General features: G+C 44.6%; 1 protein-coding gene across 1 annotated transcript in view; it reads right to left on the bottom strand.

Moving 5' to 3' along the window:
• Window positions 1-11,564, bottom strand: part of sv2a (synaptic vesicle glycoprotein 2A) — a 35,987-nt gene extending 24,423 nt beyond the window's left edge. The window contains exon 1 of the mRNA XM_069175367.1: window positions 11,427-11,564. The gene's annotated coding sequence lies outside the window, so the exon portion shown is untranslated. The remainder of the gene's footprint in view (window positions 1-11,426) is intronic.
• Window positions 11,565-17,990: the final 6,426 nt, after the last annotated feature.

Genomic DNA, 17,990 nt, shown 5'->3' with positions numbered 1-17,990 from the left:
AGGTCTTCTTGAATCTTCTTTTCTAATGAATGAGGGATTATTTTCAGATGGACCTCCAGAAAACTAATAAGAAGGAGTGACTTTAGCTAACAACACCGAGATAACTGATGGACACATTTTATTCACTTTGGATTTGATGAGAGAAGTTGAATGGGAGTCTATGGAGCCGGAGGCTTTTTGGAGCCGACCTCTAGTGGCACTCAGTGGGATTGCAGCTGAAGACACTTCTGCATCGAGTCGCTATCATTGGAAACACCATTTCCCACCTTTAAGAGTCAAACTTGGCCTCCTCTAATCTGTGTCTTGAAAGCAGCATTGGAAGTGATTGACTCCATTAAGAATACATTAAAGGCCACGTCGGCCACGTCGGCCACGTTGGCCGTGACGGCGGCGCTCTCTAACGCCACTCGGCTCCGTCCTGCTGCAGGGAAATTGGATTTCACAGCTGAAAAACAAACTGCCACGAGAGCAGCAAGCGATAAAGAATCCAATCGGACGTTTATCGCCGTCTGTGTTGTGTTGCAGTAAAACCTGCAGCATCCAAAGATACAATCTGTGCAGGACAAAAAGGAAACAAGGAAACGACACGAGAAGGGAAAGAGTGCAGCGACGGGTTTCAGACGTGTCGAACACCTGATTCATCCTCGTTGAGACTCCACAGAAATCCTTTCAGGGGGAGAATTAACTCTCCGGAAACGCCAGCCGCCGGCCGAAATAATCAATCAACATGCGTCACTGTGCTTAAAAAGAGATGTATTATCATTATTGAGCTTTGTTGTCATCTGTCAACACTGTGAGCTGCCGGCAAAACTGCGCTAATTATATATTCTTATGAAGGAGGCGGAGTTATATTTCTAGCGATGAGCAGGGTGTGATGTAGTCGACCAATCAGATCTCTGTGGGCGGAGCTACTTGTTGTATAATACTGGTTTCCATATAATGTCGTTCCGTTCAGATAAAAAAATATTCAGAAATGATGTCGACGTGCATATTAAAGCATCACAGTTTGTCTGCATCCCATCACGTCTCCCTGAAGTGAACCGAGCTCATTTCATAACATCTAACACCTCCGTCGGAGGTCAGAGCTCAGCGGAGGCTGCGCCGACGGACAAAACGCGAACTATTGATTTCCCGAGAGGTTTGTGCTGCGAGGAGTCAACTCCAGGCTTTTCATTCAGTCCCGTGTCAGTCGGCCCGCCGTCTCTATTTTCTGTCTCTGAGCCGTTATAAAGCGATCTGCTCCATCTATCTCTGCACCGCGATCAATTTTCTATTTCTCTCTGAGGCTGATTGACCCTCGATTGGTCGCCATGGTCACGACCTTTGTACCGGTGAGGGCTCTCGGGGCCGATGTGAATGCGGTGAAGCGGCCCATCACGTCCCGATTAGCCTTTCACCAGCCGGAGATACGGAGAGGAGAGCGAGTCTCTCTGCCTATGAATAACAAACACTCTCCTCGTGTGAATATGTCGGCTCACCGTGCAGCTGTGGCTCCCAGAGCACAGAAAAAAAGAAAAAACATCACTCTGGCAACTGATTTCCAACAAGTACACAGTTTCTGTGTTACGCGTCTTTTGTATGCAGCTGGCGTTTACCGCTGCTTGGAGTCATGTGATGAGATATTGTGAAAACAAAAAGCGTTTTCCAAACTGTTCTGGCATCTTTAATGAAGTGTAAATAGACGATAAATTAACAGTCGAGCGAGGTGGGGTGGGGGGGTGGGGGGGGGGGTTCGTCAGCCGCTGATGAAAGACTTTAATTACGTAATCCCATTTGCTTCCAGTGAGCAGAGAAAACGGCAGAGGGACGCGGACCACGACCTCGTATACGTACAACATACAATGAGGAGGACTGAAAGCTCGCTAACAAAAGACAGAAGGAGCCGAATGGCCGACGCGTCGCTGCAGTCGACGCCGCACCGACTAATCAAACTGTTTTTAACGGATCGACCGGGACGAAGATATCGTCTCAGAAAACACTAAAACATCTCGTTCGTTCTGTCAACAGTTTCAATTTATTTTCTTCTAAGAAGGATGAACTCATCCAAATTTTAAAAGAAATGTTCCTCCTGCAGCTGGTGGAGACCAAAACGCAGCTGGAAGGAGGGCTGATGTTGGACTTACTGTATGTTGGCCGTGCAGCCAGAAAACATCAATCCACGGACACTACTGTTGCACCAGCAGCTGTTTGCCAACACAGTCTCCACTGAAGACACTTTGTTAATCTTGTTTAAAAAACAGCTGGTTTTTAGCGATAAAAGCTTTTTTTTTTTCTTTTTTGCTTTGTTAGCAGCTAGCTGTCATGTTGAAGGACGTCTGAGGGAAAAACATTCGCTGCACACCACAACAGGTTTCTCCAACTTGACGACCGCGACTTTCTCGCCCTCGACAACACAATCTACACAAAGCTTATTTTCTGTTCCCCAAAATAAAAAGTTTAGGTATATACATTGTCGTATACGTTGTCGTTGTGAAACTGGACGTTTCAGGTCCGTGGGGAGCTTTTTAAAATAAAGCCTATAAAGATGTGACTGTCGTAACCGTTTCATCTTATTTGTGATTGTGGTTCAATTGGAGGTGTTTTAATATGAAGCAGAGGAGCACACTGGCACTCTTTAGAATTCATCTGTCGATAGTCTGCCGAAACCAGGCTCTTAATAGATTTCCTCTCCTCCGTCGGGTCTTGGCACTCACCGACAGGAGCTTTTAATTTTGTGGTAACATGAGAGCCGTTCAGCAAGCGGGCAGTTTTCTGGCAGAGAAACGAGACGAGCGGGTTTTATGGGCTCGGAGGAAACCGACGATCATCTCCACACATCGTCTGAATAAACTGGAGTTGATGAAAACCTGTAATGTTCTTTATTTTCTGCACAACGTGACACAAGCAGAGTTACTTTACTGCAAATAAAACCAATGAAAAACAGTTCATCAATAGACTTTACTGTTATGTAACGCCTTCACCTGACTACTGCACCTTTTTGAGTCAGATAACGGCTATTTATATATTTATATATGTATGTATATATATATATATATATATTATTGCATGTGTATTTGTATTTTTTCTGACCTGTATTCCTCCAACAAAATTTCCCCACTGCGGGATTACTAAAGTCTTATTTTATCTTATCTTTTATAAACAGCCAAGAAACACGTTTCTTTCGAGCTGGACAACAAGCCGAGATGTCACAGATGAAAATATTTGGTATCAGCGGAATAAATTTGCGTCTTTTCACAGTTCAAATAAATAAAAAGTAGAAAATGTTCTCATCTGTAAATCCTCTCGTGTGACGTCAAGAAGCCTCAACACCGGATGACTCTACTTTTTTAGTGAAAAACCTGCAGAGAAACTTTGCAGCTCATCATTTTGTTTTGCACCACAGCTTCACTGTTTCGCTTGAGTCTCTCAGCTCTCATCAATCCGCTGGCAGACGTATTCAGCACAAAAACAAAAACAAAAACAAAAAACTCCGATAAACCGGCTGTTCGCTGCTCAGCTCTAAGTTTGTGAACACCGCAGAGCATTTAGCAGCTGCAGCAACACTTCATTTCCTGAGTAGTTGAAGCAAATAAAAACCATCATGTGGCCAAAAAAAACGCAAAATTACTGCTGCTGGATGTTTAAAGAAACTCTCAAAACAACAACTAATAAAAACTAATGACTACGGTCTCAAATATATGGTGTTATAAGTTGCAATGTTTACCTCGGCTTTCATCACCAGAAGACTCACTGCCACACAGACACACAACTTCATGCACGAGAAAATCACCGTCCAACGATTATTTCCATTATCGATTAATCTGCTGATTATTCTCGGAAGATAAAATGTCAGAAATGAGTCGAAAAGCCCAAATTTTGAATGACATTTTAAAACTCCAGGATTTTTAGTTTACCATCACACGAGAAAAGAAAAAGAGGACTCAGTGCTGTTTGAATGGGAGTCTACTAGAGCCACCCCTAGCGGCCCTCGGTGGTATTGCACTCAACTGGTTAGATGGATAGGCCGGAGGGAATTCAGGTTTCTAGACGAAACAAACAAGCTTCAATAAAACCGAGTCTGGACATTCAGTCGTCCAATCACTGCCCAGCACTTAAAAAAATATCAACAGATCTCGTTAGCTCTTACTCTACTCATGTTTTATGAAGAAATGAACAAATATTCCTTTTGTTTAACGGAATAAACAATTTCATAAACTACCTAAAGGCAAGTAGAGTGTAAACTAAGTAAAAATAATAAATTAATGAACTGTGGTCAGCTGTTACAGCATTATATCAAAAGTACATTTTCCTTTTGCAGACTGTTCGTGAAGCCAAAAATATGAATTATCACCCGGCTTCTCTTGTCCGCTCCTATTTACACACCGAGTTACATGTTGATGCTCATTTGACGGCACAGACGCTGCAGCGAGCAGGCGTCGCAGAGATGGGCGGGAGTGATGACAGTCAGTGTGTGTGTGTGTGTGTGTGTGTGTGTGTGTGTGTGTGTGTGTGTGTGTGTGGACCGGTGGTGATTCCTCCGAGCTGCAGATGGCTGGTAATGTCATGCGGCGCAGAATTCATTTCTCCTGACATCTCTGATTTCTCGCTGTGACGTGTGCGCTGAATTTTTCTCCTCTGAAAGATCGTCCCGGAGGCTCAGCGGCATCCTGATCAAGCTCACATGCAGATATACATGTACGTATAAAAATAAACATTTTGATCAAAAAATCTTAAGATTTGGGGAATATTCAGTATATTTTAGGGTATTTTCAATTTTTCAGACACACGTCGGTCTTCGAATTACTGTTTAAATTCTCCATCCGTGATTTTCATGGACTGAGTGGGTGTGTAATGTTGTTTCTGTCAGACTCATTGTTAATCTGCCATTTTGGCACAAATCTCATAGTTTCTTAGCAACACCGAAAACCGCAGCGCTGATGGAGAACAGAAAAAGTTGCAGTCAGAAAAAAAGACCTTTCCGAAGTCGATTTAAAGTCCGACTGGAGCTCTTGAGCAGCATCAGTGGGACTCTGGCATCATAATTGCTTAACAGCAGTGCTGTCATATGTTTTTTCTTTAAAACGAGGTTACACTGGTGTATTCATCGAATTATTCCCTGCAGCTCTCTGAGATGAACAGACGTCGATAAACTCTGTCTGTGTTCGTTCTCAGTTGCTCACCGACGTCTCGGTTACACAGAGAGTCTTTCTGCTCTCCTGGGCGCATCAGGAGCGTTGCATTGTGGGTCGGGTCGGCTCGGCCCACCCGCCTGTCCTGTGTGAACGTTTCCTCCCCACAAAGACTCAGTCAACAAACTAAAGCGCGCCATCACGGGCTCAGGCCACCGGAGGAGTTCAGATTCAGCCGTATGTTCGGTTCATGTCGGCTCGCCAGAGAAGAGAGACGACAGACGAGTCAGCTGATCGTCTACATGGATGTAACATGACCTGGAGGACGACGCAGGAAACAAGAGCTCTAAACTGTTCATTTATACAAACAAAATTGGATTGGCACCAAATTTGTGCAGATATTCAAAGTTCTAAAACCTCATGATGAAGTCTGGTATTACTGTCATGTGCATCAAGAAGACCTGTTTTGGGGGTGTGTCTGTTTGATTGACAGGCCTGTGGTGCAGTCAGGTTACAGCTATCGGTGGGCGGGACGTAGTATCGTCAGGTTTCCAATCAGATCGGTCAGATCCACCTCTGGCTCCTCCCCCAGCTCGTCCAAATATGGTCACTTCCTGCTACAAACCGCTCCGAACTAACAAAGATGGTGACGGACAGAATCTGAACTGGAGGATTCGTAACGTACATTTGAGTCACAACTACGCACCCACTAAATAAATACTCTTCTGTTTTTAAAGTGATTTCTATTGGCTCATTTCTAATAATCACCCTGTGAGTCTGAGGGGTCAAAGGTTGAATCAATATCATCCTCTGAAGCTAATCAAAACAACATGGACTCCCTGTTTGTTTGCTGCTGGTACCTTCGGTGGTAAAGTCATTGAAATGCCCTCCAGCCTGAAGCAGGGAGAGGTGGACACACACACACACACACACACACACACACACACACACACACACACACACACACACACACACTTCTCCTCCTGGCTGCTCTGGATTTCATCCATCATCTTTCCATCAGATTCTCCGGTCGGATCATTCTGGGAACTCCTGCTGAGACCGTGTGAATAAATCCTCCATTATTCATGTCTTGTTTTGCGGCCACGAGGACGGAGGCGCCGGCGTCGGCTCGGCCCTCAGCGGTGATGTATCGGTGCCATAAAACTCTCCTCTCCGCCGTACCGACTCTCATCTGCACCGACCGCACAGGAAGTGACACTCAGTCAAGCTGCACCGCGTTCCCGTGTGGCCTCCGGGCTGAAGAGACAACAGCAGGGCGTGATGATTGGTTGTTAGTAGCCTACTGGGTCGTAGGCTCCGCCCACCCCCCGACGCTTTGGCCGTACATGCACGAGTCCCCTGTGGGTGAGAGTCTGCAGCGCTAACATGAATCACATCACTGCTCAGCGATGCACCGTCACCCCGTTGGCACCGAGGCGGCTAGCAACACCATGTCAAACCCCGTGACGTCAGCGCTCTGCATCCATTTTGGCTCCGCTCGGTGCAAAATGGACTGAAGAGGAGTCAGACTGAGGGCAGCTGCTCCAAACCTGCAGCGCCAAAAAAAAACAGCAGAAAAACACTGTGTGTCACATCAGTGTCATCTTATCATTTGGGCTCATTAGCATTCACCACCAGTGTGTGAAGCCTTCACAACAGAGCTGCAAACTACAAACATGAAGCTGACAAAATACATGAGTTAAAAACATGGAAAATTAGGAGTCACCGCCACAATAAGCTCAGGTAAACAAGTCAGCTAGAAAACAAACAATTAAGACTTCAAGTCATTTCATCCGTTTTAAAAGGAAGAAAATGAAGAGGGTATTAAGAGTTAATGAGAACATTAACATGCATAACGTTCACCATCTTATGGTGACGCATCTGCATGTTAGCATGTGCTAATTAGCACTAAACAGGAAGGCCATTATTGGCACAGATGTTTGAACTTGGGTCTGCAGATTTCTCCTCAGAGGAACGTGAATATTTGCCAATCCGTCCTGTAAGATGTTGAGATGTTTCACTCAGGACCAAAAACAAAGAGGTCCGGTGTGATGACCCGTCACGCTCTGTGTAACTACGGTGAATCGTGTCGAGCCGAATTCTTGCGAACACCCCCGAAATGTGCTGCAGGGATTACAGGAGGAGATTATAGAGCTGCTGGAGGCCCAACTCACTCTGCAGACACTCTGCTGCAGCTCTTCTCTCCCACTCCACGACGGCTCAAATGTTCTTTCACGTTCGTGTGAATTCGATCGTCGCCACTACGAGCGTCCGCTGCTGCATCGAAGCTGTTTGCGTTGTAGCTGCAGTGTTTTGTCTCATTACAGAGTTCAGTCAACCAAACAGGCTTTAAAGGGGAGAAGAGAGGAGACGCTATATGACAGCTTCAAATATTTATTTATTATCTATTGAAATAATTTATGTTGCACCCACAAACTGTATATAAAAGTGTTCGTAGCTTCCGGGTCTGAAAAATGAGGTCTTCAGCTGCAATACCAGCGAGTGCCACTAGAGGTCGGCTCCAAAAAGCCTCCGGCTCCATAGACTCCCATTCAACTTCTCTCATCAAATCCAAAGTGAATAAAATGTGTCCATCAGTTATCTCGGTGTTGTTAGCTAAAGTCACTCCTTCTTATTAGTTTTCTGGAGGTCCATCTGAAAATAATCCCTCATTCATTAGAAAAGAAGATTCAAGAAGACCTGTTTTTGGGGGCGTGTCTGTTTGATTGACAGGTTACAGCTATCGGTGGGCGGGACGTAGTATCGTCAGGTTTCCAATCAGATCGGTCAGATCCACCGCTGGCTCCTCCCCCAGCTAGTCCAAATATGGTGACTTCCTGCTCCAAACAACTGTCTCAATGACTGCGTCAGAGCTGCACGCCGACTGATGAAACGCTGTCGCTCTGAACGAGAATACACATTTTGTCTCTTCAAACGAAAACAAGATTCAACTGAAGAGAAAATGTTAAACAATGTACAGAAATAAAAATACATATTTCTGTCACAACTCATAATGTTTAGGTGAACTTCATAACGTCCAAATATCTTTAGGTTGCAACACCTTCTACAGAGTTTGACGGGTCGATCGGTACCACGAGGAAGTTCCTGTGGCTTAAAGTGAGGAGCTGATTGGCTCTGTTCACTAATTCACATTTTATCTGCTTCATTCACACTGGAAGAGAAACATAAACGTGACAGACGGTGGTTTTAAGGAGGTTTCAGCACGCTCTTCTCAGTTTTAAGCCGACTGTTTTCTAACTTAACACACAAACGTGAGATCAGTCATCTCAACATTCGCTGCATTTTTATGGTCCAATTTAACTAGATTTCATATCTAAAATGTTAAATGTATAAATCTGCACTCAATTTCTTTTAATTGTTGCAGAAATACTGTTAAATTACATAATTCAAATGAAGACTGTTGTTTTCATACAGAACTGCCCTCGACATACTTGACAGCTTTCGGCTTTAATTTTGTAAGAAAGCAAAGGAAATAATTCCCCAAAAATCTAAAGTTCCTTAGAAATTATAGTTAAATATAAGCTCCATGAAATGTTCTTTGGTCTGTGGTTTGTTTGACAGCTGTAGTACTATTTAAATATCACATGTCACAAATATAAAAAGGAACATTTCATTGGTATTTTCTCCTGAAAGCAGCAGCTTCTGGACGAACAGCTCTCCTGCAGATAAGAAACAAAAGCTCTCACTTGTTAATGGAGAGTTATGTGCTTGATACTTATCATTGCTTCGACACCCAAAAACACACAAACACACACACACACACACACACACACACACACACACACACACACACACACACACACACACACACACACACACACACACACACTCACATCTGCAGACGAGGGAGAAGGCCATCGATTGGTCTCCGTCAGCTTCACAGTAAATCTTCAGCAGAACATTTCAGCAGCAAAATCTGGAGCTGAAAACCGACCGATCTGGAAAAAAAAACCAACAAAAAAAACGAGGCGGCACCAACGAAGCTCTTCAGCGTCTGAACGGTGGAGCAGCTCTGCTAATTGTTGAATCTGACATCCGTTATGCGAATACACCCGGCTCCATTTGCTCCCAGCTCCGGAGAGAGGCAAGTTGTAACTTGTGACGGGGTTAGGGGGGGTTTAATCTCAGAGGACGGACCGGAGCGTGGCCCAATCAGCGGGGGCAGCAGGCAGAAAATGAGAACAGCAAACAGCAGCTCCCTCAGCTACTCCTGAGCAGCAGGGCAAGCAAACGGCCCTTAAAGAAGGAGCGGCCCTTTAAAGAGGGAGCGGCCCTTTAAAGAGGGAGCGGCCCTTTAAAGAAGGAGCGGCCCTTTAAAGAGGGAGCGGCCCTTTAAAGAGGGAGCGGCCCTTTAAAGAAGGAGCGGCACTTTAAAGAAGGGAGTGACCCTTTAAAGAAGGAGCGGCCCTTTAAAGAGGGAGCGGCCCTTTAAAGAAGGGAGCGGCCCTTTAAAGAAGGGAGTGACCCTTTAAAGAAGGAGCGGCCCTTTAAAGAGGGAGCGTCCCTTTAAAGAGGGAGCGGCCCTTTAAAGAGGGAGCGTCGGCATCACCTGCAGAAGACACTCTGTTTGTCCTGAGTGATGCGTTCAGAGACCGTCTTAACAAATGAGTAAACAAATCTGTAGACAATCAGTGACATCATCATCATAAAGGAACCAGGGATTATTTCATCTTTCAAACTGCCAATTATTCTCTTAATCAATCGTTTTGTGGCAGAAAATAGCAAAACACGTCCGCAGTTAGTTTGTTTTACTCAACTGAGTATTATCAGATATGACACAGAAAACATTTTCTGTCTATAAATTGAAGCCGATTATGGTTTTAAACTCGCCGGAGTCGTTGGTGAACACATCATGTGGTGTTTAACGACAGTTCAACTGGGAATGTGCTGAATATTTCTCACCCGTAATTATAGCAGTTAGCAGGTGTGTGAGGCCAGAAGTCGGTGTGGGCGTGTTCTCCTGCAGGTGCTTCAGAGGAAACACACACAAGCTGCAGGTGAACAGAGCTGCATGAACAACAACCAGACACGCAAACACAGACAAAAGGCTTCCTCATAAATGCACTGCTGCTCTCTGGGTTTCAAATTTAAGCTCCAGTAACAACAGAAGCAAAAACACACACACACACACACACACACACACACACACACACACACACTATATAAATGATATGTTCAGTAAAGCTGCAGGTTAGAGCTGCTCCCCTCACTGAAACCCCTCCTGTAGGCTGCATGCAGAAATAGCTCCGAAGCTGCAGTGATGGCTGCCACGAGGAGACAGCAACACATGCAAAGTTGTTAAAAAAAAAAAGAAAGAAGAGAAACATCCACAAATCTGTTTTCCAAACAGCCACGAGGCTCCATGTTGCACCTTCACACCGCAGTTTACAACCAATCAGCATCCAGAGATGCGTCTCAGCAGCTTTTACAGAAAGACCACCACAAAGCAAAAACCACAGCAGGATAAAAAAACAACCTGCTCATCACTCTTCTCTCCGTCACATTCTCCCCGATGGGGCTCTACAAGGTCATTCTGGCGCACGACGCAAGACAGGACACCCCGGATACAGCGGCACCTTTCGGCCTGCACAGACCTCATAGATTAAATATAACAACACACAAGCAGGGAAACTTTTTTTATATATATTCTATCTGAGGGGAGAACTGAGGCTGATTTATGACCGTGTGGTGGTGAGAGAAGGCGGAAGGGAGAGAGACAAGGGCATCGGTGCCAAACAAAACAGCGGTAATTACGCATCGATGGTTTGAAGCTGGAGGTTTGTGATGTTTTAAAAACATGAAATCCCTTCATGTAACCTCCTGCCCTTCTGTCCCTGAGCTGGGATGGATGGAGACATGATGATGATGATGATGATAATGGCTCTTAACGCACGAGACCTCCCCGCAAGAACAAGAACAAGAACCAGCACGGAGGGCGCATTTCTAAAAAAAACAAAACAAAACCCACAGCAGTCAGAAGCCTTCAAATCGTGTCTCGTAGTTCTGTTTCTTATTAAATATATTTTATTTCTTTGCATATTTCGCCTCGTGCCATCGGCTCCCCCTTTTGAGAGCAGATTTAGGGGTCATCGTGCTGCGCAGTAGAGGCCTTTAAACTCCTCTTTCTGATCAATAAACGTCAAATTTGCGTATTAAAAAACACTCCGAAACATCCCTGAACGTGCTCCTGCTCGTGGATGCGCGCTCGGAAAGCGGCAGCAGATGCGTAAATTAGAGGATTTTAATGGTATAAAAAGGATTTAAAGAAATGTCTAATGAAAAGGATTATTTTCTTACCTTTGATAGGAGGAAGGTGGGTTGTTTTTTTGAGGGTGACCGGGGTTCGGTTCGTGCAGGGAGTCACCCCGAGGACTGGGAGCAGAAAGGTCCTGTGCGCTCCTGTGATGTACACTGACGTAGTAGCACAGCGCTGCACTCTCCTCCTCCTCCCCCCTCTTCCCCCTCCCCCGTGTCTTACTACACAGCATCCTCCTTGCATGGAGACACCGCCCCCCTCCTCCTCCTCCTCCAGCAGACACCATTCCTCTCACAAACAGGGGGGTAATTAGAAGCTCTGAAGGTGATTCCTTTTCTCTGACTCCACCACTGATGAATATTTAAAAGAGTCTCACTTTTATACAGGAAGCAATCAACACAGGTGGGAGCGCGCGCCCTGCACCTTCTCCTGCTCGGTGCGTCTCCGGTTGGACTTGTCTTTTTTTTTTTTGGTCCATATGCCCCAAACGGTTGGTGCAATGAAGTGTGCAAGACGAGCCTCTCCTTTGCACGTGTTCGAGCTCGTGCCTGTAATTGGCCGCGTTAGGAGAGAAAAAAAAAAGAGATGACAAGGATGCCCCTGGTGGAGATCAGCTGAAATCCTATTAATGTTTGGATGGGATACATATGATACTGCAGTGATAGAGGAAGATTAAATCATTAACATGAAATCATTTGATCCGGTTAACCATGACTCAGCATGTTCTTTCTGCAGCTGGATGAACAAGAAAACATTTTTCTCCTCTGAGAACTATTTTGACAAAATTAAACAATAACAGCTTGAATGAGGTATTATTTTCAGATGGACCTCCAGAAAACTAATAAGAAGGAGTGACTTTAGCTAACAACACCGAGATAACTGATGGACACATTTTATTCACTTTGGATTTGATGACAGAAGTTGAATGGGAGTCTATGGAGCCGGAGGCTTTTTGGAGCCGACCTCTAGTGGCACTCGCTGGTATTGCAGCTTCAGGAACTAAGAAGCTACGTCCATTTTTATATCCAGTTTGTGGTCAACATACACATTTTCACAATTCAACAGCTTCTTGTGAATTAAATATCTCAATAACACCTTGTGGGAATTTCTTCAAACTTGCTAAAAACATTCACTTGATACCAAGGATGAACTGATTTGATATTGGGGTGCAAAGGTCAAAGATCAAGGTCACGGTTTTACACATACACGTGAACATGATATCTCAGGAACGCCTGGATAGAATTTCCTTTAAATGTGACACAGTCGTTCACTCGGCCTCCAGGATGAACCGATTAAAGTTTGGTAGCTGAAGGTCAAAGTTCAAGGTCACAGCAACCTCAAGCCCCCCCCCCCTCACATCCGTCTGTCCCGTTCTCGTGAACGCGACATCACAAAAACAGTTTGAGGGAATTTCTTTAAATTTGGCAAAAACCTTCACGTGGTACCAAAATCAGATGAGCTCATTCACAGCCATCTACTGTGTGTGTGTGTGTGTGTGTGTGTGTGTGTCTTCAGTACTTCTGACCTCCAATCAGATTCCCTCTGACGCTGCAGCTGTCGTGTGATTGTCGTGTGATTGTCGTCGGCAGCAGCTCCATCAGATGAGTCCTTCCAGCTGCTGTCTGTCGGGTTCATCTATTGATCAGCTGAGTGAAGAGCTGCTATCAGCGCCTCCATCTGATAGCGGAGAGCGACGAAGCAGCGGGAACCTTAGAAAGAGAAATTATCTTCATCACATTCCCCCAAACAACTGTTCACATTTGATGAAACACCGACTGGATGGATTGTCAAAAGAATTCACACTTATTCCTCAGAAACGTATTTCACATCTTCGTCAGGTCGAAAATGCAAATCTGTCCAAATATCTTCTGAGCTGACAGCTTTAATCTGCATGTTTGATGTTTGTTGTGACTAATTGGCCAAAAACCGGAAGTCCCGTGGAGAATAAAAACATTCTTCATAGCCAACTGTAGTTCGTCCTGTGTGCTTCTTTTCCTGCTGCAGTTGTACATTTTAGTTTCCTCAGATGTGAAATATTTACAATAAAACCGATATTTCATGTGTAACTTCCTGGTGTTAGTATTTATTAAACCATTTTGCTGTACAAACATCACAACTTCCGGCCACACACACCTGTGTTCATTTATTACCTGACCGTGTGGTGTGACACGTTACTGCCCCCTAGTGGCACGGAATACTAACACCCCAAAAATAGAAAGAAAGAAAGAAAGAAAGAAAGAAAGAAAGAAAGAAAGAAAGAAAGAAAGAAAGAAAGAAAGAAAGAAAGAAAGAAAGAAAGGGAAGTTTAATTTATCTGAAATGTGTTTTTTTTTAAATACATTGTTCAACACAAAGGGAGAAAGAAATCTTTGAATCTGTTCGTGAAGTCAGTTTGTTTCTGCTGAAACCAGAAATATCAGCTGGTTCAGGTTAAAGTTCAAAGTTCAGCACCAAACGTTTTCTTTTCATATTTGTTTCATTTTCTTAACATGAATCTGACTTTTTCTGGTGAATCATTGATTCTAACTGTCAACAAAGCAACTTTCAATCACTCAACAAAAAACCAATGTAAAACACCAAAAAAAAAAAAAAAAAAAGACTAACAAACTGCAACTGTGTTTTGTTTCTGCATTTCTCATTAAGATTCATGAAGCATTTAAATTCAGTCTAGTTTTCCTGAAGTGATGGATGATCATCATGTTCGAGGCTCTTCATGAATTTTGGTTTTGAATTTTAGGGTGAATACTTGTCGCCATCTGGTGGTCAGATCAGGTAACTGTCACAGGAAACGTTCATTGAGCACCTACATTAAATCCTTCAAACACAACTCCTGCTCATTAAAAACCCATCTCAGATCGGATCAGTGGGAGGAGTTTGCTTTCTTTCCACAGTGTGCTAAAAGTTGCACATATTTTAAAAAGAAATATAAATAAAAATATTCTTTTATGATCTCAAAATGTAAAAACATCTCCTTTCCTGTCGTTGAAACTGAGGATTGAATCCAACCTTACGGTATGAAACTATATTCAAACAAAATATGTATTTATATTTTCTAATATATTCTAATTGTAATACAGATTGTTCTTAACTTTTTAATGAAAACGGATGACACAAGCAGAATCATTTTATTTTAACTGCATATTTCAATGATATAACAATAATACAATTAAAGGGATAGTATGCTTTTTTTTTTTCTTTTTTTTAATCATTATCAATAAACTTGCAGTCTTTTGAGGCCAACTCGGTCTGCTGCTCCACTTGGACCTCATTGGTCCGCCGTGTTTCTCTCTGATTGATGCAAATCAAACACCTCAGCTGCGCCTCTGTGCGTCCTATTTCCACTGCTGAGGAGGAGGAGGAGGGGGAGGAAGAGGAGGGGGAGGGGGAGGAGGAAGAGGGGAACCGCAGGACACTCAGAGGCGCTTTGTTTACCTCCATTCACATTCCTGCGGAGGAGGATGATGATGATGATGATGATGATGCTGTCGTCTATGTAAAATAAAATAAATAAATAAAAAAACGCATCGTGGGAGATTTGGATGTAATATTTGTGGGAGGGGGGGGGGGGGTGGAGGCAGAGCTCGCGTGCTGTCGCGATTTTTCCACATGATGACGCGCTCCAGAAAGCAGGTCGCGGAGCTGTGGATGTTACGATGAGAGGAACCGGCATGGACCTGCTCTGGAGGATCCTCGCGGCTCTCAGCTTCGACTGCTTCAAAGACTCGTCGCCGTCCAGGTGAGCTCGCGCGCGTTCATCCACCTGGCTGTGCTTGTTTTTTCGGTACCGACCCAAATCCTCAGAATAAAATCTCTGAAAGGTGTCCTGCTTTACAACCACTGGGATATGTTAATAACGCGCATGTTTGTCCTCCCTGTTTGGTAGAATTAGAAATCAGTGGAATCCTTTATTGTGTGGTCACGCGCCATAACCATGATTTGAGGACTACTGTCAAATCACAGCAGAGACGCCTTTTAAACACTCGTCCTTCACTTCCCTGTTGTTATGACAACAGATTTCCTGACTCATTGCATTTTGTTGTTCTCCATCTTTTACGTTACACAACTTAGAAATCTGAAATGATTTTTTTTTAAATTTATTTTTTATTGCGTCTCCATCCAGAAATGTCTGATTTTAATCACGTTGGTGAACCTGCAGCTCTTTAACATTCACATGCAGCCACATCTGATCAGAACGAGGCTCCGTGATCTGCGTCAACAGGTTTCCACTGCAGCCAACACACACACACACACACACACACACACACACACACACACACTCTTTAAATCACTGCACAATATTCACATCCTGGGATCTCTTCAGGTCCTCTTTCATCAGTTTTTTTCGCTGGAAAGAATCACAGCAGCAGAAAAAACAGATTTCTTTCACGCTGCAGCTTTTTTTTCCAGCAGATTTCGTCTGTAAAATGTCAGAAAACAAAATAATGCGCCTCGTTAACGCATCAGGATGTTTTTAAAAATCACGTCGATTTCTGCAGCTAAAGAAGGTTTAAGAACAAAATGATTCACAGATTCACAGCTCTGTGTTTTTGGATAAAATGTGGTTTGCTTGTAGATTTCTGGTCAATTTAGTTTTAAATAGAGAAACATTCAAGAAGCTGCTGAATATTTGTTTTTGTTTTTTTGTGACCACTGAACCACGATCGCCCTTCAATCATCTGACGAGGGGAGTCGGTCTGTCAGCTCTGCGTCGTTTCCATCCCTTCAGACCTCCTTCACACCCTGCCTCTCCTCCTCCTCCTCCTCCTCCTCCTCCTCAGGTCTCCCGCCAAGCTGAGCTGCAGCCCGGCGGGCAGCCTGGAGAGCAGCTCCCTGACGGGCTCCCTGTCTCTGGGCCCCGACGTGCCTCACTGCCAGTGCTGCATCTCCTACGAGGTGCGTCTGAAGCGCCTCTCCTGCGGCCACCTCTACTGCGACCTGTGCTGCGACCAGATCGTCAACCTGGCCTTCGAGGACATCGAAGGCCTCTCCGACTACCCCTGCCCCATGTGCAAGTCCGTCCGGCAGCTGGGGGGTCTGGGCCCCTCGTCCTCCGGGTACTTCTGCGGGCCGTACGGCCTCCTGCAGGAGCACGGCAGCCGGTGGAGCTGAAAGGAAAACGGCTTCTTCGTCCTCCGACGCCGGACTTTTAAATCGTCTGGTTTTTCTTCAGTTTTGAAGCACCGCCGCTGCCATGACGACGACGACCTGCTGACTCCACGACTTCCCTCTCCATCGCTCTGTCGTCCGCGGTAACCAGGTGAGACGTGAGAACGCGTGACGCCGACGTGCATCTCCATCGACAGATCGCCCGTCCTTCAAGTGAAACTCCTCGTTGGTATTTTTTGCGAGCAGCATGCCGGTTTTCAGACGCGCCGACCGCAGCAGACATTTTATATATTCCACATTTCCTCTTCTTACTTTGCACATTTTAATGTGAAAGCGTCGAGCGTTTTTTTTTTGCAAACGATCCTAAAACATGGTTTTACCCCGACATGCAGCTTCTCAAAGTTGACTTCTGCTGTAACGGTGCGACGTCCAAGTGTTCCAGATCATATTGTAAATATTTATTTTGTTTAAAAAATAAAGTTTGTGAGATGTGAAAGACATTTTTTTTTGTTTTATTTATTTATCAGGATCAAAACATGCTAATACAAAAAAAAACAACAATATATGTACATCTGGCAAAATTGTAAGTGACATTCGTACCAAAAAAAGAAGCCTACGAGGATGCGGAGCGGCAGGTGTGAGCTCGGGGTCGGTTATTATTTTTCCACGAGACGTGATTGTTTATTCCACGGAAGACGAGCGGACGTTGGCATCACACCTGGAAAAGCTCTGAAACGGTAGCTGATATGAATATTTACAAGAGTTTAATAATTCATAGTGCTATCAAGTGAGGTACCTTTTTGACATGAGAGAAGGTCGACGTCTGACACACCGAAAAAAAAAAGAAAAGAGGAAACCTTTTCTGGTGGATTCATCCAACGTCGTACCGACGACAACCTGTTTGGATTTAAAGGTGCAGAGCAGAATACTTGTGAACACGTCCGAGTCCTCCACCTGAACGCCGGCTGCATATTAATGAAAACACAACGGGTGGAAGGAAGCTTTAAACACGGCGGAAACACTTTCAGATAATACTTTGGTCAGAAGAATCTCACTGATCTGATAAAACGGTGGGAACGCCGTCGGCCTCCGGAGGCCTGGAGCTGCTGCGTGATTACGAGCGCTCGAGATACGAGAGCAGAGCGGCGCCACAAATAGATCCGTGTCCTAAATTCCTCGCTGGAGTCGGCGGTCGCAGCGGATCACCACAAACAAGAAAAGATGCTCAACGATGATGTAAGATGTGTTTTTGGACATCGGCAGGAGAAAATAAAGATCAAATATAAAAAGCTCGTCACACAGGTCCGAGGTCGGTACCGGCGCCTCCCGACAGCGTTATCTCCACCCGGTCCGGTGTCTGTGGAGAAGAAGCTAAGAATACAAAGCGTCCTCTCTTCCTGGAAGGACGACGAGGTGTGCTTTCATTGTCGAGCATCTTCAGCCCTTTTGTGTCTTTTTTTTCTTTGCTGTTAGATAATTAAACTGGAGGATTTAAACAA

The sequence above is a fragment of the Embiotoca jacksoni genome, unplaced genomic scaffold, assembly GCF_022577435.1.
Source record: "Embiotoca jacksoni isolate LCO1_2020_lvr unplaced genomic scaffold, fEmbJac1.0.p SCAF_66, whole genome shotgun sequence".
In the NCBI taxonomy this organism is placed as follows: Eukaryota; Metazoa; Chordata; class Actinopteri; family Embiotocidae; genus Embiotoca; species Embiotoca jacksoni.
The sequence above is the reverse complement of the archived record's forward strand: the minus strand, read 5'-3'. Positions and strand labels throughout refer to the sequence as shown.